This window comes from Stegostoma tigrinum, chromosome 9, assembly GCF_030684315.1.
Source record: "Stegostoma tigrinum isolate sSteTig4 chromosome 9, sSteTig4.hap1, whole genome shotgun sequence".
NCBI lineage: Eukaryota > Metazoa > Chordata > Chondrichthyes > Orectolobiformes > Stegostomatidae > Stegostoma > Stegostoma tigrinum.
This window is the reverse complement of record NC_081362.1, coordinates 6783431-6806091: the sequence shown is the minus strand read 5'-3', so window position 1 is coordinate 6806091 and position 22661 is coordinate 6783431. Positions and strand designations below refer to the sequence as shown.

The following is a 22661-nucleotide window of genomic DNA, read 5'->3' as shown; positions in this document are numbered from 1 at the left end:
CATCTCATATCTCAAGTTACAAATGCTTGGGCTACCTCACCTTGAAAAATTAATGAATTTAATATGAACAGATGCAACAACAACAACTTTTCATTCATATAGTACCTTTACAATTCTAAGATTTCACAAGGTGCATATTGAATTGAGATTTGACACTAAGTTCGCAGAGGTCTGAAGGCATAGCTGAGGAGATAATTAATAAGGAGCATCCTAAAGGAGGACAGAGATGTGGGGACGGTAAAGATTTTGGGCCCAGGCAGCTGTAGGGATGGCCAACAATCATGAAACTCGGGAGGTGGGCAGTAGGTCATAATTGGAGGCGAACGGATATCTCTCTGAGGATGATAGAGGAAGGTACTGAGGGATAGAGATGGGTGAAGTTGCTGGTGGCATCTGCAAACAAGGATGAGAATTCACAAATGGAGAAGTTAGCAATCCGGTGCCAATGCAGTTCAGTGGGCACAGGGGCAATAGATAAACAGGATGTGGTTAGGGCACAGGCAGTGATGTTCTCAAGTTCAACAGTCAAACAATGAGCCAGGTCATCTCACTTAGGATTAAGCCAATGACTTTGGGAAGGCTGATGGAACCAGCTTGCTATTTAACACAAATAATAGCAAACATCTTGAACAGCTTTACCCCTTAAGATTTCTCTATTTTGGAAAGGGCCGTGAACCTGATGAAAGAATCAACAGTAAATTCTTCACTGATTTGACAGGAAGTCACATATGGGGGATGCAACAACATTGAATGTCACTTGGAAGCGTGCAAATTCATTCACCAAATGCAGAACTACAAAACAGGCACAGGACTGAACAACCACAGCCTTCATTTATATGGTTCCTTTGGCCCTATTCCTGGACCAGGAGGCTTAGGTTCAAATCCCACTTGCTCCATAGGTTTGTAATTATGTCTCTGAACACGGTGATTTGAAAAATAGGTTGAATAAAAAAATAGATAGTCTGAAGGTCCTCTTGTGGAACAACGATAGCGCCTCCACCCCTAGACCAGGAGAATACAAAGAAGGATTGCAGGAAATAGCCTTCTTGTGGTACCTGTGGTAGTGCCCCTACCCTTGGACCAAGAGGCCTGGGTTCAAATCCCACCAGCTCTAGAGAGGTGTAATAACATCTTTGAACAGGTTGGTTAGAAAACAAAAAATTGAAATGCTGGAAAGGGCCCTCCTGTGGCACAGAGGTAGTGTCCGTACCCCTGGACTGGGAGGCTCTGGTTCAAGTCCTATCTGCTCCAGAAGTATGTAAATAAATAGGTTGGTTTGAAAAACAGGTTGAATAAAAATAAGTAGCACCTTTAATATAGTAAAGCAGCTCCGACGGGCTTCAGAGGGGCAACTACCCAGAACACGTTGACGCGATTCCCAATGGCATCTATCAAATCTGCAGATGTAGGGTCAGGTTTGTAATGCCATGGAGTGTTTTGTCAAGGTAAATATTATTCATTAAAAGGATTCTTCAACGCATCGAATAATGAATGTTCCAAAATTCCGAGGGAACCGCTGTTCCCATTTATCCGTCTTCCACCCTTTCACAGGACATTGGCTTACACCATGATGGTCGATTTTGAATTCTCACGTGTTTGCTTCAAACATAGTGAAGCGACAAATCCACACAAAATGAACAAGTCTTACAATTTCACTGTTATCAGCAAGTCCCAAAACACTGGAACGTAGCGACGACAGAAGTAGGCCATTCGGCCGATTGAGCCTATTCCACTGCTCGTAATGACCATGGCTGATCATCAAGCTCAATATCGTAACCCCAGCCTCCCTCCCATATCTGTACATCCCTTTAACCACAAGGGCTATGTCTACCTTCTTCTTTAAAGCACATAAACGTTCTGGCCTCAACCACTTTCTGTGGCAGTGAATTACACTTCTCTCTGGGTGAAGAAATTGTTCCTTATTTCAGTCCGAAATGGTTTACCTCTTGCCCTAAAACTATGACCCCCAAACCATTGGGAGCATCCTTCGTGCATCTGACCTGTCAAGTCCTGCTTGAATTTTAATGCTTCTCTGAGGTCACCCCTTCATTCTTCTAAACTCCAGCGAACACCATCCTGAGCTACTTAATCTCTCCTCGTGCATCCCAGGAATCAATTTAGTAAACCTTCACCAATTATTCTCTACAGCAAGAGCATCCCTCCTCAAACAGGGAGACCAAAACTGTACACAATATTCCAGATGTGGACAGTCATTCTGTTGTGGTATAAAATGGACTTACAGGATGTATTGCCTTATATTATGAGGTTATACCTAATCGGGGTGTATGAACAGACTGGATAACTGCTCCCTTCAGGGCTCACTGAAATGAAGAGCTTAGGTTTTAATAGATCCTAATAGACAGTACAAGATAGCAGAAGGAATTGGGGGTATGTTATAGAACCATATAAAATTATGAAGCGAATAGATCAGATAGAAACAGGGACGTTGTCTCCAATGGTGAGTGACACTAGAATTGGGAGGCATAGTCTCAAAATAAGGGGGGGGTGCAGTTTTGGGACTGAGTTGAGGAGAAACTCCTTCACCCAAAGGGTTGTGAGTCTGTGGAATTCCCTGCCCCAATGAAGCAATTGAGGCTACACATTGAATGTTTTTAAGATAGATTTTTGATCTGTAAAATAATTAAGTGTTGGCGGGGGGAAGGCGGGTAAGTGGAGCTGAGTCCATGAAAAGATCAGCCATGACCTTATTGAATGGTACAGCAGGCTAGATGGGCCACATGGTCTACACCTGCTCCTGTTTCTTATGTTCTTATATACAGTGGAGGGAGAGCTGAAAGAAATTTGTGACACCTACCTTCGTTCTTTTCGCTACCTCTAGTGTAATACTAGACTTGCAATGAAATACCATTTGCTCATTCATTTACCATTCAACTACGTTCATTTTAGTTACACTGCCTCTGTAAACTTTAATGAAGACAAAATCTTGTCCATTGGGTTTTTCCTTTGGAATCGTTTTGGGAGTTCAGCTCTTTTTATGCCACTGTTCCCCAGAGGAATAGGGGCAAAACAAATTATGAAAAATATCAGATTTTAATGGCAAAATTCAGTTTTGTTTATTTTATCAGTGTGAAAATAGAAAGACAGTGTAATGAATGACACCTGTGGAGATGAATGGCATCTTATAATAAAGTGACATTAAAAATGAGATGTCTTGTAGAATCTACTCCAGTGTCACTAGCATGCTAGCAGCTATTCGCAAGGTATTTCATATATGTCACTATTAGTCATTAAGCGTAGAAAGTGACTTCAGTTTCCCACAGAGTGCAGGTATTTAGTTGTCCGGGTCACTGTTTGATCTTAAACTAAATTGAAATGCTCTGACCAGGAAATGAATCTAGTACAGCATCAAAGCAATCACTAATCAATCGTTAACAATCTATAATGAAAGGAAGTTTGCAATGGCCTTCACATTCTTTCGAGATGAGTTCACAGTGGGTTGGTCTGGTAATTCTAAATCTTGGGTACTTGTAGCTTAAGACAGCTGAGTGTAAATTACTGTGGTGGAAGAAGCAAGGGGAAAGCTTCAGTGATAGACCCAGAAATTATTGGAGTAGAACATCTTGTGATGTTGTCAGATTTCCTTTGTCACTGGGGTTTTAAATTGCTGGAGGTTTGAGCAGGTGAAGGGACATCTCAGAGGGTCACAGACAGTTGGGGCTAAAACCCGGTCTCACTAACTAACGTGACATGAGTGTTGTTAAAGAAACAGGGAACAGAGTGAAGAAAGCAGGGTGAATCAGACTTAAACTCAGCGACAAGAAACAAAACAGAGAGGGAAAGAGATTGCATTGACATGGAGAGAGACAAAAGAGACTGGAAGAAACTGACAGAAATAAATTGCATTATAAACTTTAAAAACCTCCAAAAGCACTGACTCAGGAATGAGACTTTGTCGTTTCAATTATTCCTTTTCTGTTCCAAAGGGATATACATCTTATCATTAAAAGCCTTGTTGTACCAGTAGATACCAGACCTAACTTTCTCTGTCGGTTGTATTTGCAAGTTAATGTGCAAATTTAGGGCACTTCAGGTGCAGTGGTATGTCCCTTACTCTGAGCCAGGAGGCATAGTTTCAAGTCCCATCTGCTCCAGTCCTGGGTCAAACTCCTGGGATTCCCACCCAAACGGCTCTGTGGAGGTTTGTACATCATGTGGACTGAGGCGATTCAAGGAGGTGGCTCATCACCACATTTCGAGGGCAATTAGGGATGGGCAATAAATGTTGGCCTAGCCAGCGATGGCCATGTCCGTAAGACCATAACATGCGGGAGCAGAAGTGGGCCCCTCAGCCCTGCAACTCTGCTCTACTATTTGATCATGGATCATTTGCTTCTAGGCCCCATTCTCCTGCCTTTCTGCGAGTGAACAAAATACACAGGTAAAAGTTTGATATTCTTTTTTAAATGCTGTTCCAGATGGGTGCAACACCATCTCGGGAGAGGTTGGCTAACGATATCAAAATACAGCAATTTCTTGAATTACTTGAGAAGCAATTAGCAGAGTATCCAGCAAGCTGTGGAGAAGTTTGGGGTTTCCTGCCCTCACCATCAGCTTCTGCAAACTTTGCACATCCAGAGTGTAGCAATAAACCAGCTATTATTTTGTTTATCCTGTTATTATTATCTTCTCAGTTTCCAAACTGAGATGACATTAATGCTCGAGACATTGAACCTATTCCAATTCAATTCATACACGAATATCATAGTCATAGAGTCATACAGTCCCTTCGGTCCAACCAGTCCATGTTGACCATAATCCCAAACTAAACTAATCCCACCTACCTGCTCCTGGCCCATATCCCTCCAAACTTTTCCTATTCATGTACTTATCCAAATGTCTTTTAAAAGTTGTAACTGTACCCACATCCACCACTTCCTCAGAAAGTTCATTCCAGACACGGACCACCTCTGTGTAAAAAAAAGGCTCTTCATGCCTTTTTAAAAATCTCTCTCCTCTCATAAAATTATAGCCCCTCATCTTGAATTCCCCCACCCTAGAGAAAAGGCAATTAGCATTAGCCTATCTATACCCCCATGAATTTGTAAACTTTGATAAGGTCACACCTCAACTTCCAATTCTCTAATGAAAAAAGTCCATTCTATCCAGTCTTTTTTTTATAACAACCTTCTATACCTGGCAACATCTAGGTAACTCTCTTCTGAACCCTCTCCAGCTTCATAATATTCCTCCTATAACAGGGAGACCAGAGCTGGATAGAATATTCCAGAAGAGGCCTTATCAATGTCCTTTACAACCTCAACATGATGTCCCAACTCCTAGACTCAATGAAGACAAGTGTACCAAATGCCTTTTTAACCATCCTGTCTATATGCGACTTGATGGCAGAGATAACACACAGTATGGAGCTGGATGAACACAGCAGGCCAGGCAGCATCAGAGGAGCAGGAAAGCTCTTCAGAAATCAGCTGCTTTTGAACTATATTGCCATTCCTTTACTGTCATTGGGTCAAACTCCTGGGACTCCCTCCAAAACAGCTCTGTGGAGGTCCCTACATCACATGGACTGAGGTGTTCAAGGAGGTGGCTCATCACCACATTTCGAAGGCAATTAGGGATGGGCAATAAATGCTGGCCTAGCCAGCGATGGCCATGTCCGGAAGACCATAAGATACGGGAGCAGAAATGGACCCCCCGGCCCTGAAACTCTGCTCCACCATTCGATCATGGATCATATGCTTCGGGGCCCCATTCTCCTGCCTTTTTGCGAGTGAACAAAATATAAAGACAAAAATTTGATATTCTTTGTTAAATACTGTTCCAAATGTTTTGAGAGAAAGCGGGAGAGATGTTGGACAAACTGGAAATGCAACTTGATGCAACTTACAAGAAGTGGTTAGATACAGTTCTTTGGAGCTAAAAAGACCAAAGGGAATGGGGAGAAAGTGAGACAATAAAATGTGAGGCTGGATGAACACAGCAGGCCCAGCAGCATCTCAGGAGCACAAAAGCTGACGTTTCGGGCCTAGACCCTTCATCAGAGAGGGGGATGGGGTGAGGGTTCTGGAATAAATAGGGAGAGAGGGGGAGGCAGACCGAAGATGGAGAGAAAAGAAGATAGGTGGAGAGGACAGTATAGGTGGGGAGGTAGGGAGGGGATAGGTCAGTCCAGGGAAGACGGACAGGTCAAGGTGGTGGAGGTGCGGCTTGGGGTGGGAGGAAGGGATGGGTGAGAGGAACAACAGGTTAGGGAGGCAGAGACAGGCTGGACTGGTTTTGGGATGCAGTGGGTGGAGGGGAAGAGCTGGAACAGTTGGATGATCAACCATGATCATATTGAAGACTGAGCAGGCTCGATGGGCTGAATGGCCTCCTCCTGCTCCTGTTTTCCATATTTGTCACATTCCATATGATATAAATAACCTCAATAACTAACACCTCAAGAATGATAGCGGCTCCAAAAGTTTGTGTTTTCAAATAAACCTGTTGGATTATAACCTGGTGTCATGTGATTGTCCACCCCAGTCCAGCGTTGGCACTTCCACATCAGAAATAACCCATAGAAGTGTGTACCTAAACATCATGCAGTCTGTAAGAAACAGCTCCTGTCCCATCAGTAATTTTATAACTGAGGCCCAGTCACCCATGAAGCAGCCACAGCCCTTAACCAGCCAATTGTTGGCCACAAGGCCACTCCTTATTCCATTGTTGCAGATAGTCTGGCATGGAGAGGCCAGGAACAAGGACGGGGAGGGCGTGAGGAGTGGAGGTGTCAAGGGAGGGAGGTTGGGGCAAGGCACAATATGGGGAAGGGGAGAGGCACAGGGATGGGGATGGGGAGGGGAAGGAAGATGGGCAAGGGAGGAGAGAAAGGTACAGGGAAGGGGAGCGGCGTGTAAGGGAGGCGATAGGCCAGCCAGATGAGCTTGTTGGAGCGTCAGTCAGGGTGGGAGCTGGGCCTCTCTCTGACCAAAATTCCTCAATCAGGCCTCCATCCAAAAGCACAACCCCATCCCTCCAATCATCCCCTCTACATTTCTTACTACCTTGGCCTTTCCAATGTGTCACTGATCCCCTCAACTTCCACAAGCCCCTGGGCAATGATTACCTCCATATCACTACCACCCCCCCACGTCTGCCTCTGCGAGAATACCTTTGAGTGGGCTCCTGGCCTTTAGATGCTGGCATCTATCTGCAATTCCAGTGCCCACTCCCGATGGCACTGCTGGCCAACTGGATTGGGTGGGTAAGGGGCAGAACTCCTGTCTCCAGCAAGTTAATGCTCCTTCTCTTCAACAGATGGTTGAGAAGCTGAGCCAACATAAAAAAAATGCTGCCTTGGGTCAACATCACAAAGCCCTGCCCGCGACTGCCAACTCCGTGGATTTACCAAAGAACATTGGAATAAGCTCAACAGTGTTCAGGAGTGAGCGCCAAAACAGATCCGAGGTCATACAATCTAGAGCTACTCCACCACCATTAAACTACTGACCATGTGCATTCCTGAATAGTACTGAAAAGGGCGACATTTTATCGAAGCACACATCAGGACAAATGCAGTAATGCCATATTTCAAACAATAATAACTCATACTGAAAGGGAAAGGGCTGTTGATTGGTAGGCAGATCAATTCGCCGGGGGAATAAGGGCATATATCAGCTCGAGCTCCCAGTCAGTTTAGAAAAGGCGCATGCTTGAACGCATTCCTTTTATTGCAAAATGCAAATCACTGCGAATGAATCTATTTTGTTTCAAAGGGCAAAAAGACTGTGTAACAAATTCAATTCATAGTGTTCAGCAAAGTTGGTAGCACACTTTGGATTGTTTGAGTTGTGCTGTTCAATATTGTGTGAAACATTGCAGATGACATTTTGTTTTCGATTTTCCAGGTGTGGGCTGGTATTTGACTCTGTTACTAAGCAAAGGTCACTTGAATGGTTAGATTAGATTAGATTCCCTACAGTGTGGAAACATGCCCTTCAGCCCAACAAGTCCACACTGCCCCTTGGAGCGTCCCACCCAGACCCGTCCCCCTATGACCCACACACCCCTGAACACTACGGGCAATTTAGCATGGCCGATCCACCTAGCCTGCACATCTTTGGACTGTGGGAGGAAACTGGAGCACCCGGAGGAAACCCACACAGACACAGGGAGAATGTGCAAACTCTGCACAGACAGTTACCCGAGGCTGGAATCGAACCCGGGTCCCTGGTGCTCTGAGGCTGCAGTGATAACCACTAAGTCACCGTGCTGAAGGGGACTCATGCTATTGGAGTCTGGTAGCTTGTTGTTTTTTGTAAATTAAATATTTTCGACACTTAAAAAATCTTTTCAAACGTCGTCATTGCCCCAACAAAATGATTAATTTCATAGGTTAGCCTCTACGAATAGGCACAAATCACAGTCTGAGAGCCATACAGTATGTAAACAGAACCTTCGGCTAACCATGTCCATACTGACTGATAAACACCAGGCTACACTCATCCCATTTAAAAACCAAGGGAATTGCGGATGCTGTAAATCAGGAACAAAAACAGAAGTTGCTGGAAAAGCTCAGCAGGCCTGGCATCATCTGTGAAGATCAGTTTCAGGCCCGGTGGCCCTCCCCCAGAACTCATTTAAATCCCATTTGAATGCACTTGGTCCATAGCCTGGGCATTTTAAACATTCCAGATGGGCACCCAGTACAATTAGTGGCAAAGATGTCGTTCTGGATGGGAGTTTGCCAACTCTGTGGTGTGGAGCTGAATTTGACCAACATTTTATTCTATAAACAAAGGCCCGCGGGCTCTTATTGTGCCGTGGTAGCGCCCCTGTCCCTGAGCAGGCGGTGACGGTCCCGGTCCCACTTGTTTTGGAAGTGTGTCACACTGTTTCTGAGCAGGTTGATGTGTAAAACTATGGCGGGGGGGGTATGAACTTGCAATTGAAATTCAGCCTTTTCGAGCTAGCTGCTCTACAATGCGGTAAACAAGTGGAAATTCTCAGCGTAACATCATTCAGTTGGTTAATTTCAGAAGTTCCTTTGTTTTCTTCCTGCTTTTTTTTATGGGATTTCCCCCCCCCCCCCAGCTCTCCCAGGGCAAAAAGACCTCAGCCAGTGAGAGAAAGGCTGTAGAAAGTGCTGTACTGTGGAAGAAGACAGTCTGCCTGTTTTTACTGTTGTAATTTGGTTTGAATGCCTGAGATTGAGTTCTCCAGGACTGTAGCGAGCTCTGTTGCGGAGGAGCGGCCGGGGGACTGTGTACGATAGATGAAACCAGCGTATCCCCTTTACAACAAGGCGAGATCCTGACCTGAAACCCCAGCTGGGAGTTGCCTCTCTCTCCTTCTCTCCACCCTTTTCCTGCAGTTTTTTTCCCATTCTGCTCTCCCCCCCCCCCCGCCCAATACAGATAGCCCCGATTGCACGTTGCAATCGCTCTTCCTGCAATTTTTTTGTTTTGTTTTGGAGGGTGGGCAGTGGAAGGAGAGGGGAGGGCGAAGCATCAGAGGTGTTTCTCAACGAACCGAATCGACACCGGAGCAGGTCAGTAATACCCTCATGGGGGGGGGCGGGGTGCTGAGTTAGAGTTGGGCTATGTGTGTTGGAGGGAGGTAGCAGCGTTTCCAGACGGGGGCGGGGGGTGAGAGTGGGCTCTCCAACAATCCGTTTGCATCGTATTCTGGTTTGATATTGTTGTCGCTTTGTCTTAGTACGTACAGAGGGTGTAAGTTGCAGACAAAGTTTTGTCAGAGATGCTGGTGGTGGGAGAGAGAGAGTAACTGTCGTGTTTGCTCGGTGTTTTTTACCTCATCTTTGGGGATAATAAAGTTTAATGTTTCATAATTTCCCTTCCTTGGTTTGCCTTGAACCGAACTGGGATTTTTATTGTGTGTGTGTGTGATGTTGAACAGTTTCAGCACAGTTTTGCACTCAATGCTTACAGCCTGTGGTGTGGAGTGTATTGGCTGCAAACAGTTCCATTCTCTCTCTCTTTGGCCATCTAGCTGAAGGCACAGGAAGGGAGCATTTAGCACAGATTGTAGGAACACAATAGCAAGTTGTTTTGACTCAATCCCCTCCCCCCCCCCCTTCCTCTCCATTCTTTCGTCGACAGCCTCTCCCCAACTCCGTTTAATGTGATGGGAGTTAGAGGACCAGAAAGAGATTAAAAGTTAGTTCCACTTGGGGGATGAAAAGTTGAGTTTCACTGAAGTTTTGTTCTCTCTACCTCCAACTTCCCCTCCCCCACAGATCTGAGAAATTGCACCTTAATTTATTATTTCTTGTTTGAGGAAAACAAAGGTTTAAGACCACTGTCATGTTGCAGCCAACTATGTTCAAAGGTATTCGATTATATGAGCGTTGCCGAAAACAGAGAGGTGTATGTGCTCATTGGGGCAAATGTTAGAATGTTTTAGAGTCGCAGAGGTCTACATGTGGAAAAGGCCCTTCAGTCCATCAACTCTACGCTAGTTAAAAACAACCAATTAACTATTCTAGTGATAATGGGAACTGCAGATGCTGGAGAATCCAAGACAACAAAATGTGAGGCTGGATGAACACAGCAGGCCAAGCAGCATCTCAGGAGCACAAAAGCTGACGTTTCGGGCCTGGACCCTTCATCAGAGAGGGGGATGGGGTGAGGGTTCTGGAATAAATAGGGAGAGAGGCAGAGAGGGGGATGCGGACCGAAGATGGAGAGAAAAGAAGATAGGTGGAGAGGACAGTATAGGTGGGGAGGCAGGGAGGGGATAGGTCAGTCCAGGGAAGACGGACAGGTCAAGGAGGTGGGATGAGGTTAGTAGGTAGGAGATGGAGGTGCGGCTTGGGGTGGGAGGAAGGGATGGGTGAGAGGAAGAACAGGTTAGGGAGGCACAGACAGGTTGGACTGGTTTTGGGATGCAGTGGGTGGAGGGGAAGAGCTGGGCTGGTTGTGTGGTGCAGTGTGGGGAGGGGACGAACTGGGCTGGTTTTGGGATGCGGTGGGGGAAGGGGAGATTTTGAAGCTGATGAAGTCCACATTGATACCATTGGGCTGCAGGGTTCCCAAGCGGAATATGAGTTGCTGTTCCTGCAACCTTCAGGTGGCATCATTGTGGCACTGCAGGAGGCCCATGATGGATATGTCATCTAAAGAATGGGAGGGGGAGTGGAAATGGTTTGCAGTTGTTTATTGCGAACCGAGCGGAGGTGTTCTGCAAAGCGGTCCCCAAGCCTCCGCTTGGTTCAATTAACTATTCTAGTCCCATTTTCCAGCACTTGGCTCATTGCCTTGGAATTGCAAATGTACATCTATATACTTAGAGTCATAGAACTGTGCAGCATTGAAACAGACCCTTCAGTCCAACTCGCCCATGCTGACGAGATATCCTAAATTAATCTAGTCCCATTTTCCAGCATTTGGCCCATATCCCTCTAAACTCTTCCTGTTCATGCACCCATCCAGATGCCATTTAAATGTTGTAATTGTACCAGCCTCCACCACTTCCTCTGGCAGCTCATTCCATACACACACCACCCTCTGTGAGAAAAGATTGCCCTTTAATTCCATTTTAAATGTTTCACCTCTCACCTTAAGCCTATGCCGTCTAACTTTGAACTGTTATGAGTGTTTTTGCCCCTACCACTCTTACAGGTGAGCGCTTATCGCAATTTATGCAGGGGAAAAGAATGCCATTTGTTTGGCAAGCCTGTGAGTTTGATTTAATCTGGCCTAATTAACATGGGAGTTTTCTAACAGACCTAATTGATCTGTAGCTCTAAACTTGCAGTTGTAATAAGAATTCTTTGCTCATTAAGTAAAAGCCTCTGCTCCAGTATAAAGTCAATGAAAGCAAAATACAGCAGATGCTGGAAATTTGAAATGAGCACAGAGAACGCTGGGGAAAATCAGCAGGTCTGGCAGCATCTGTGGAGAGAGACACAGGATTAACATTTCATATCTGATGTGACTTCTTCAGAATGGTTATACAGTTCTGAGGAAGAGTCATATTGGGCTGAAAGCATTAACTCTGTTTCTCTCTTCACTGAGTTTTTAAAATAATCTTGTGTGGGATGTGGTTGTTTCTGCCTGGGCTAATATTTATTCTCCATCTGTAGTTGTCCCTTGAGAAGGTAGCGGTGAGCTGCCTTCTTGAACCGCAGCAGTCCATATGCTGTAGGTTGACCCACAATGCTCTTAGGTATGGAATTCCAGGATTTTGACCCACTGACAGTGAAGCAACATCAATATATTTCCAAATCAGGATGGAGCAGAACTTGCCAGGGGGTGGGGGTCCCAAAGATCTGCTGCCCCTGTCCTTCTAGAAGGAAGTGGTCGTGGGTTTGGAAGTTTCAGAATAAAGTTAAACTTGCTAGCTGCCCTGCTTGCAGACAAAACAACAGTTTATTAAAGATAATAAAATGTGAGGCTGGATGAACACAGCAGGCCCAGCAGCATCCCAGGAGCACAAAAGCTGACGTTTCGGGCCTAGACCCTTCATCAGAGAGGGGGATGGGGTGAGGGTTCTGGAATAAATAGGGAGAGAGGGGGAGGCAGACTGAAGATGGAAAGTAAAGAAGATAGGTGGAGAGAGTATAGGTGGGGAGGCAGGGAGGGGATAGGTCAGTCCAGGGAAGACGGACAGGACAAGGAGGTGGGATGAGGTTAGTAGGTAGGAGATGGAGGTGCGGCTTGGGGTGGGAGGAAGGGATGGGTGAGAGGAAGAACAGGTTAGGGAGGCAGAGACAGGTTGGACTGGTTTTGGGATGCAGTAGGTGGAGGGGAAGAGCTGGGCTGGTTGTGTGGTGCAATGTGGGGAGGGGACGAACTGGGCTGGTTTAGGGATGCAGTTGGGGAAGGGGAGATTTTGAAACTGGTGAAGTCCACATTGATACCATTGGGCTGCAGGGTTCCCAGGTGGAATATGAGTTGCTGTTCCTGCAACCTTCGGGTGGCATCATTGTGGCACTGCAGGAGGCCCATGATGGACATGACATCTAAAGAATGGGAGAAGGAGTGCAAATGGTTTCCGACTGGGAGGTGCAGTTGTTTGTTGCGAACTGAGTGGAGGTGTTCTGCAAAGCGGTCTCCAAGCCTCCACTTGGTTTCCCCAATGTAGAGAAAGCCACACTGGGTACAGTGGATGCAGTATACCACATTGGCAGATGTGCAGGTGAACCTCTGCTTAATGTGGAATGTCATCTTGGGGCCTGCGATAGGGGTGAGGGAGGAGGTGTGGGACAAGTGTAGCATTTCCTGCGGTTGCAGGGGAAGGTGCCGGGTGTGGTGGGGTTGGAGGGCAGTGTGGAGCGAACAAGGGACTCACGGAGAGAGTGGTCTCTCCGGAAAGCAGACAGAGGTGGGGATGGAAAAATGTCTTGGGTGGTGGGGTCGGATTGTAGATGGCGGAAGTGTCGGAGGATGATGCGTTGTATCCGGAGGTTGGTGGGGTGGTGTGTGAGAACGAGGGGGATCCTCTTCGGGCGGTTGTGGCGGGGGCGGGGTGTGAGGGATGTGTCGCGGGAAATGCAGGAGACGCGGTCAAGGGCGTTCTCGATCACTGTGGGGGGAAAGTTGTGGTCCTTGAAGAACTCGGACATCTGAGATGTGCGGGAGTGGAATGTCTTATCGTGGGAGCAGATGCGGCGGAGGCGGAGGAATTGGGAATAGGGGATGGAATTTTTGCAGGAGGGTGGGTGGGAGGAGGTGTATTCTAGATAACTGTGGGAGTCGGTGGGCTTGAAATGGACATCAGTTACAAGCTGGTTGCCTGAGATGCAGACTGAGAGGTCCAGGAAGGTGAGGGATGTGCTGGAGATGGCCCAGGTGAACTGAAGGTTGGGGTGAAAGGTGTTGGTGAAGTGGATGAACTGTTCGAGCTCCTGTGGGGAGCAAGAGGCGGCGCCGATACAGTCATCAATGTACCGGAGGAAGAGGTGGGGTTTGGGGCCTGTGTAGGTGCGGAAGAGGGACTGTTCCTCGTAACCTACAAAGAGGCAGGCATAGCTGGGGCCCATGCGGGTGCCCATGGCCACCCCCGTAGGACTAAGGGGGTGGCCATGGGCACCCGCATGGGCCCCAGCTATGCCTGCCTCTTTGTAGGTTACGAGGAACAGTCCCTCTTCCGCACCTACACAGGCCCCAAACCCCACCTCTTCCTCCGGTACATTGATGACTGTATCGGCGCCGCCTCTTGTTCCCCAGAGGAGCTCGAACAGTTCATCCACTTCACCAACACCTTTCACCCCAACCTTCAGTTCACCTGGGCCATCTCCAGCACATCCCTCACCTTCCTGGACCTCTCAGTCTGCATCTCAGGCAACCAGCTTGTAACTGATGTCCATTTCAAGCCCACCGACTCCCACAGTTATCTAGAATACACCTCCTCCCACCCACCCTCCTGCAAAAATTCCATCCCCTATTCCCAATTCCTCCGCGTCCACCGTATCTGCTCCCACGATAAGACATTCCACTGCGGCATATCTCAAATGTCCAAGTTCTTCAAGGACCGCAACTTTCCCCCCACAGTGATCGAGAACGCCCTTGACCGCGTCTCCCGCATTTCCCGCGACACATCCCTCACACCCCGCCCCCGCCACAACCGCCCAAAGAGGATCCCCCTCGTTCTCACACACCACCCCACCAACCTCCGGATACAACGCATCATCCTCCGACACTTCCGCCATCTACAATCCGACCCCACCACCCAAGACATTTTTCCATCCCCACCCTTGTCTGCTTTCCGGAGAGACCACTCTCTCCGTGACTCCCTTGTTCGCTCCACACTGCCCTCCAACCCCACCACACCCGGCTCCTTCCCCTGCAACCGCAGGAAATGCTACACTTGCCCCCACACCTCCTCCCTCACCCCTATCCCAGGCCCCAAGATGACACTCCACATTAAGCAGAGGTTCACCTGCACATCTGCCAATGTGGTATACTGCATCCACTGTACCCGGTGTGGCTTCCTCTACATTGGGGAAACAAAGCGGAGGCTTGGAGACCGCTTTGCAGAACACCTCCGCTCAGTCCGCAACAGACAACTGCACCTCCCAGTCGGAAACCATTTCCAATCCCCCTCCCATTCTTTAGATGACATGTCCATCATGGGCCTCCTGCAGTGCCACAATGATGCCACCCGAAGGTTGCAGGAACAGCAACTCATATTCCTCCTGGGAACCCTGCAGCCGAATGGTATCAATGTGGACTTCACCAGTTTCAAAATCTCCCCTTCCCCAACTGCATCCCTAAACCAGCCCAGTTCGTCCCCTCCCCCCACTGCACCACACAACCAGCCCAGCTCTTCCCCTCCACCCACTGCATCCCAAAACCAGTCCAACCTGTCTCTGCCTCCCTAACCTGTTCTTCCTCTCACCCATCCCTTCCTCCCACCCCAAGCCGCACCTCCATCTACCTACTAACCTCATCCCACCTCCTTGACCTGTCTGTCTTCCCTGGACTGACCTATCCCCTCCCTACCTCCCCACCTATACTCTCTCCACCTATCTTCTTTTCTCTCCATCTTCGGTCCACCTCCCCCTCTCTCCCTATTTATTCCAGAACCCTCACCCCATCCCCCTCTCTGATGAAGGGTCTAGGCCCGAAACGTCAGCTTTTGTGCTCCTTGGATGCTGCTTGGCCTGCTGTGTTCATCCAGCCTCACATTTTATTATCTTGGATTCTCCAGCATTTGCAGTTCCCATTATCTCTGAGTTTATTAAAGAAACAGGTTCAGGGAAATGCGATAATGAGTTGTAGAGCTGGATGAACACAGCAGGCATAGCAGCATCAGTGGAGCAAGAAGGCTGACATTTCAGGCCTAGACCCTTCTTCAGAAAGTCCTGCTATCTCAGGTTCAGAGCAGTGCTGAGTTCCTCCTTTTATTTACTGTTTTCATTTCAGAGGTTGATATTATTTAATGACAGTAATAGGGTCAAATAAGAGACAACCATAAGAAAAACCCAAACTTGGCATTATTTCATTGAATGTTCCTTTGTTACCACAGTTTTTGTATAGTGTTGGTCTCCTTATTCAAGGAAGGAGCAGTTCACTTTACTGATTCATAGGATGAGGGAGATTGTCTTCCAAGAAGCAGTGAGCAGATTGAACCTAAACACATCAGAGTTTGAGTCGATGAAAAGTGATCTTATTAAAAGCTGAGATCCTGAGGCAGGTTTTGATATTTTAATTAGCTTGTTGCGGTATGTGAGCAGAGATAATGGGAACTGCAGATGCTGGAGAATCCGAGACAACGAAGTGAGGAGCTGGATGAACACAGCAGACCAAGCAGCATCTTAGAAGCACAAAAGCTGACGTTTCGTGCCTAGACTCTTCATCAGAAAAGGCCCGAAACATCAGCTTTTGTTCTCCTAGGATGCTACTTGGCCTGCTGTGTTCATCCAGCTCCACACTTTGTTGTTGAGGTATGTGTTGAGAGGATGTTCTCTCTTGTGGAGGAATTTCGAATTAGGTGTCGAAGGAAGATAAGGGGAATGGAACAATGCCTTTCCTCGAGTCATTTCACAAAGGTCTTGCCATAGCAGTAATTGCAGGGTAGAAGTATGGGATGGTGAAGTTTTCCCACTTCACCTCAATCAATGATCAGGACGTGTTCCAGAACCGAGACCTGAGTCTCAACCTGAAATGTTAATCTTTGTCAATTTAAATGACAAATGTCTATCTTCCTACCCTCTCCTAGATCCAGCAGAACCTGTTTAACAATTGTAAGTTTTTTTTCGGGTATTCACTATGATTTTTTTTTGCCTCTGACAGATGTCTCACAATTTGAGCCATGTGGTTGGTAGGAATATCAAAAAAAGTGGAGAAGTTGTTAGCTTCTTGTAGCACCTCTAGTGCTTTTCAAGAACTTGAACTGTAGCATGAATGCTCTACATAGGCAATGTTCATCATCTGTAATTTTCAGCACACTGCTCATGTATGAGTTTTATTTTATTCATTCAGGGGTGTGGGCACAACCCTCAGCATTTGTTGCCCATCCCTAATTGCCATTGGGAAGGTAGTGATGAACTGTCTTCTTGAACCTCTGCAATTCCAGGGGGTTCAGGATTTCGACCCAATGACACTGATGGAACGGCGATATATTTCCAAGTCAGGATGGTGAGGCCCTGGGAGGGGAACTTGCAGAGAAGGTGGTGCTGCCTTGTATCTGTTGTCCTTATCTTTTGCGATAGTAGACATTGAGAGTTTGGAAGGTGCTGTTGAGAGAGCCTCGGATGCTTCAATACATCTTGTAGATGGTTTACGCTCCTGCTACTGAGCATCGATGATGGGGAGATTGAAAGTTGAAATGGGTAGGGCATTAATCAAGCTTTTTGGGTGTTGTTGGAGCTGCACCCGTTTAAGCAAGCAGGGAGTATTCCATCACACTCACAACTTATACCTTTATAGATGTAAGGTGGACAGGCTTCGGGAAGACTGGAGGTGAGTTACATTGTGTGGCATTCTCAGCCTCTGAATTAACTCTTGTAGACACAACATTTTTGTCTCCAGTCCAGTAAGATTCTGGCCAACGGTAACTCTCAGGATATTGAACTTGGGAGATTCAACAGTGGCGATGGCATTGAGTACGAAGGGGGGATGTTTCAATGATCTCTTGTTGGAGGTGGTTATCACCTGGCAGTGGTATGGCGTGAGCGTTACGGGATCTTATACAGGTAGGCTCCCAGTGAATGGAAGGATCTGCTTCTTGTTTGTGTAAAGTGGCAGACAGGGGTCAGGCTACTTCAAAAAAACAGAGAGCCCTTGCTTTGTAGACACAAATCTTCTTTGTCCTTGCCACAGAGACCTGTGGGAGCTTGTGCCTGTTCATCCCTACAGTGTGGAAACAGGCCCTTCAGCCCAACTGGCCCACACTGACCCTCAGAGCATCCCAGCCTGGCCCGTCCCACTATAACCCACTGAATCTACACATCCCTGAACACTTCAGGCAATTTCCCATGGCCAATCCTCCTAGCCTGCGCATCTTTGGACTGTGGGAGGAAACTGGAGGAAACCCACGGAGGCACAGGGAGAATGTGCAAACTACACACGGACAGTCGCCTGAGGGTGGAATCAAACCCAGAACCTGTGAGGCAGCAGTGCTAACCACTGAGACACTATACCAGGGCTGAGGTAGATTGATTCCCCTATTGATCACGAATCTAGAATTACAGGAAGAGGACATGAGTGTCAGATCAGCCAAGACCCTATCAAATGGTAGAGCAGGCTTGAGGGGCCGAATGGCCTACATCTGTTCCCATTATTGTCATACTGTCTTAGATAGATGTCGTCCGAGCCATCTGCTCACTCTTGGAAGGAAGGGGCAACTGTACTTCTGACCATCAGACACTTCACAGGACACCTGAGAGCCTTCCTCTTGACTGGGGACCCCAGGATATGATGCCTTGCACACCAAAGTTTATTTTCCTGTCAGAGATTGGTAACTCCAGTGTTTGGCTGTGGCTACTTCTGGTATGACAGTAACCCAGGATCAAGGATCAATGGACAAAGGGAGATGCTGTTGGTTGATTGAGTCTTAACTGCCCTACAGGCAATGAGAGATGGGCATTAAATGCTAGGCTGGCTATGTCTTATGAACAAATAAACAAAAACTTAATGGAAAATGTCTCGCGGGATATGGAGATAAGGCATGAGTGTTTCAATAATTAAGTAGTGTGGTGAAACATCGGGCGCTGGAGGAGGCCACTCAGCCCATCATACCTGCATTGGCTCTTCAAATGGGCATCATTCTCTAGTGCCAGTCTCCTGCCTTCTCCCTGATATCCCTGTACAGTATTTCTGTCCAAATCACCACCCAATTCCCTCTTGAAAGCCCCAATTGAACCTGCCTCCCCACATTTCCAAGCAATGCTTTCCAGACCCTCCCCACCCGCTGTGTGAAAAGGGTTTTTTCCTCCCATCACAGTTGCTTCTTTTGCACACCATGTTAAGTCTGTGCGCCTCTCGTTTTTGTTCCACTTTGGAGCGTGAATGGCTCCCCCCTATTGATTCAGCCCTGGGTTTTTGATTTTGTAAGCACCTGTCAAATCCTCTCTCAGTCGCGATCTCTCCTGGGAGAACAGTCCCAACTTCTTCAATCTGTCCTTGTCACTGAAGTTTCTCATTCCTGGAACCATTCTTGTAAATCCCTTCTGTATTCTCTCTCCAATGTGTTCGCATCTCTCCCATCTTCTGTACTCGCTCTCCAATATGTTCCCATCTTCTGTACGCTGTCTCCAATGTGTTCCCATCTTCTGTAGGCAATCTCCAATATGTTCCCGTCTCTCCCATCTTCTGCACGCTCTCTCCAATGTGTTCCCATCTTTCCAATAATGTGGCGCTCACAACTTTTTCTTTGCTTCATTGTTGTCACATGTTCCTGGGTACAGTGAAAAGTTTTGTTTTGCATGTAGTACAGGCAGGTAATACCATACAAAGTGCTTTAGGGTAATAGAACAGAGCAAGGAATACAATGTTACGGCTGCAGAGAGGGTGCACAGAGTGCAAAATCAGCATTTAAATTTGAAATTTGAGAGGTCCAATTAGAAGGCGAATAACAGGGGGGAAGAAGCTGTTCTTAAATCTGTCAGTACCTGTGTTTAACGTTTTGTACCTTCTGCCTGATGGAAGAGGTTGGAAGAGATTATGACTGGGGTGGGAGTGATGATGTTGGTCGCCTTCCCTGAATGTTATGTGTGACACAGTGTAGCATGGAGGCTTCTCAAGGAACTCATCATTATGCCTTAGTAAACAGCACTAAGTTAAGTCTCTTTATCCAGATGCACCAACAGAACAGGAATGTCTGGGGTTGGAAGTTCACAGAGTCAATGGATGAAAGGTTGGTTTGTATGACTGACCAGGCTGTGCTCATAACTCTCTGTAGGTTCTGAGAGTCCTGGGCAGAGCTGCTGCTACTGGACGCAGTGCTCCAGCTGAGATCACCGGCTGGTAGGGTATGCAGGGTGTAACCTGAAATGAAGTATGCTGCGAAGAAATGAAACCATGACAAAGAAACTCACTCAGTCTTGCTCTTCGCTGTCTGGTTGAGTTTTGCTGAGAATTTCCAGACACTTCAAGCAGGCATCAGCTAACAAACAAAAACAAAAGCCTCACTCCACAACCTCAAAAGAGAACATTGCTGACAGAATAATCTCACAAAGTCCATACCCACAGTGCTTTGCCTAACTAACTGTATGCTTTATGCAAACTAATGGGCACGGTCTTCTGACTAATTTTTTTTGCCGTTTTAAACGAAACTATGATCAGACTCCAAAGTTGGGAAAGTGTTTTTGTTGAATGTTTAAACCAAGCTACTGGGCCCCTTGAAGGTGTGTTTTCCTGCTTTTTTTTAGGACTTCCTGCTTTTCCCTATCCATTGCAAGCAAATCCAACATAATAATCCCATTGGGAGGCGAAGGATCAATTGGCAGATGCAGTTTTCACCCGGGGATCACGCAGCCATTTGCTTGACCAATGCCGGGAGGGCGTGTTTGTTTACAGTTCCCTCGTTTGCTTTTGAATGCAGGCGTGAATCACAGAATTATTACAGGGTCGGACCTACAATTATATTGCAGCAGGGACAGCAGGGTGGCTCAGTGGTTAGCTGCCTCACATCACCAGCCTCGTCTGCCTGTGTGGAGTTTGCACATTCTCCCCGCGCCTGCGTGGGTTTCCTTCGGGTGCTGCGGTGTCCTCCCACTGTCCAAAGATGTGCAGGTTAGGATGGATTGGCCGCGCTAAATTGTCCCCCAGTGTCCAGGGATGTGCAGGTTAAGGTGGATTAGCCGTGGGAAATGCAGGGCCACAGGACGGGTGGGATATTCTTTGCAGGATCAGTACCGACTCAGTGGGCTGAATGGCCTGCTTCCACACTATCGGGGCAGTTGGGATCTGTGTGTGCTGGAGACTGCTCTCACACAGGGCTGCAAGCACTGTGCTGTTGGTAACACTAGTGGAGGGACAGGGACCACGAGAACGTGTGATGGGTTGACTTCATATCATGAATTACTTCAAACTGATCTTTCTGTAAACGTTGAATCACGTTTCCCAGCAGCACTGGGAAATGGGGTTAGAGTAGTTTGGTGATTGCTTTTGCCTGGTGCAGCCTCAAGAGGCCGAATGGCCGTTTTGTGTGGTCTAGACTCATACAACATTACTGTCACCATGAGAAATCTGATTGGAAATTTGCTGATCGTTTGGTGTTATTTGAAGAGCGATGTAGAAGAAAGAAGCCCACATTACTCCAGGCTCGATGAATTACTCTGCGGGGGCAGCTCGCAGAATCTTGTCAATAGCAATTGGTGTTTGAGAATTTAGAATTGTACAGTACAGAAGAGGCCCTTCAGCCCATCGAGGCTGCACTGCTGATTGGACAGACAGAATTTTGAGGAAGAATAAAGTTTTTAAATAACCTAATTTATTGTGTTTTTGAGCAAGTGATCAAGTAAATCATAAGTGAACACCGAAAAATTGCAGAATTGTTTTGGCGCAATAGGAAGCCAATTGGCCCATCGTGCCTGCGCCAATGTTATTATCCATTCTGGTTCCATGACCTAGGACCAATCTCCTGCCTTATCCCCACAATCCTGTACGCTATTACTATCTAAATACTCGTCCAGTAGCCTCTGAAATATCTCAGACCAACGTACCTCCACCACATTTCCAGAGAGTCCCTTCCCTACCCTAAATACTGAAGGAATGAAGAAGATTTTTCCTCACATCACCCTCGCTTCTTTTGACCATCACTTCAAGTCTATGTGCTCTCATTCTTGTTTCGTTTACAAGGGGGAACGACTTCTTCCTATCAGCTCTACTGAAGCGCTCCACGTTCCAATAGACAATATCCAGATTGAGCTGACAAGTGGCAAGTAACATTGGTGCCACACAAATGCCAGGGAGTGACCATCTCGAATACGACACGATCTAACCACTACCCCTTGACATTCAACGGTATTGCCCTCACTGAATCCCCCACTATCAACATTCTGGGTGCTGCCGTTTCCAGAAATGCAACTGAACTTCCCACATAGACACAGTGGCTACAACAGCAGGTCAGAGACTGGCAGTAACTCACTTCCTGACTCCCCAAAGCCTGTCCATCATCAATTAGGCACAAGTCAGGAGTGGGATGGAATACTCCCCACTTGCCTGGATGGGGGCAGCTCCAACAACACTCAAGAAGCCTGACATCGTCTTGAAACAAAGCAGAACCCGTTTGATTGGCACCACATCCACAAGCACCCACTCCCTTGTGTGCCAATGCAGGCGTGAATCCCACCCAGACCTAACCCCACCCTGTTCCTGTAACCCTGCATTTCACATGGCTAACGCACCTAGTCTGCACCTTATGGGGCAGTTTAGCCTGGCCAATCCATCTAAGCTGGAGGGCAGGAGGAAACCCACACAGACATGGGGGAGAACATGCAAACTCCACACAGACAGTCACCGAAGGCCGGAACTGAACCCAGGACCCAGGTGCTGTCAGGCGACACTGCTAACTACTGAGACCCCGTGTATTACCTGTGGACCCAAAGGTCCATGTTCACGTCCCAGCAACTCAAGTGGCATGTCTTAATGTCTTCGAATAGGTCGATTTTACAAATATATGATTTCACTGAAGGGCCAAAAATCAGGCTGAGGGCCCGAATATTTTCCCCTTGTTCCCACCCAAATTGTCAGCCATAACAGTCAATTGGTAATTAGTTGAGCATGGTA

At 47.1% G+C, this 22661-nt stretch overlaps 1 protein-coding gene across 1 annotated transcript in view; it reads left to right on the top strand.

Annotated features, from left to right (window-relative positions):
* The first annotated feature begins 9378 nt into the window (after window positions 1-9378).
* Window positions 9379-22661, top strand: part of LOC125454925 (BTB/POZ domain-containing protein 3) — a 57123-nt gene continuing 43840 nt past the window's right edge. The window contains exon 1 of the mRNA XM_048536246.2: window positions 9379-9511. The gene's annotated coding sequence lies outside the window, so the exon portion shown is untranslated. The remainder of the gene's footprint in view (window positions 9512-22661) is intronic.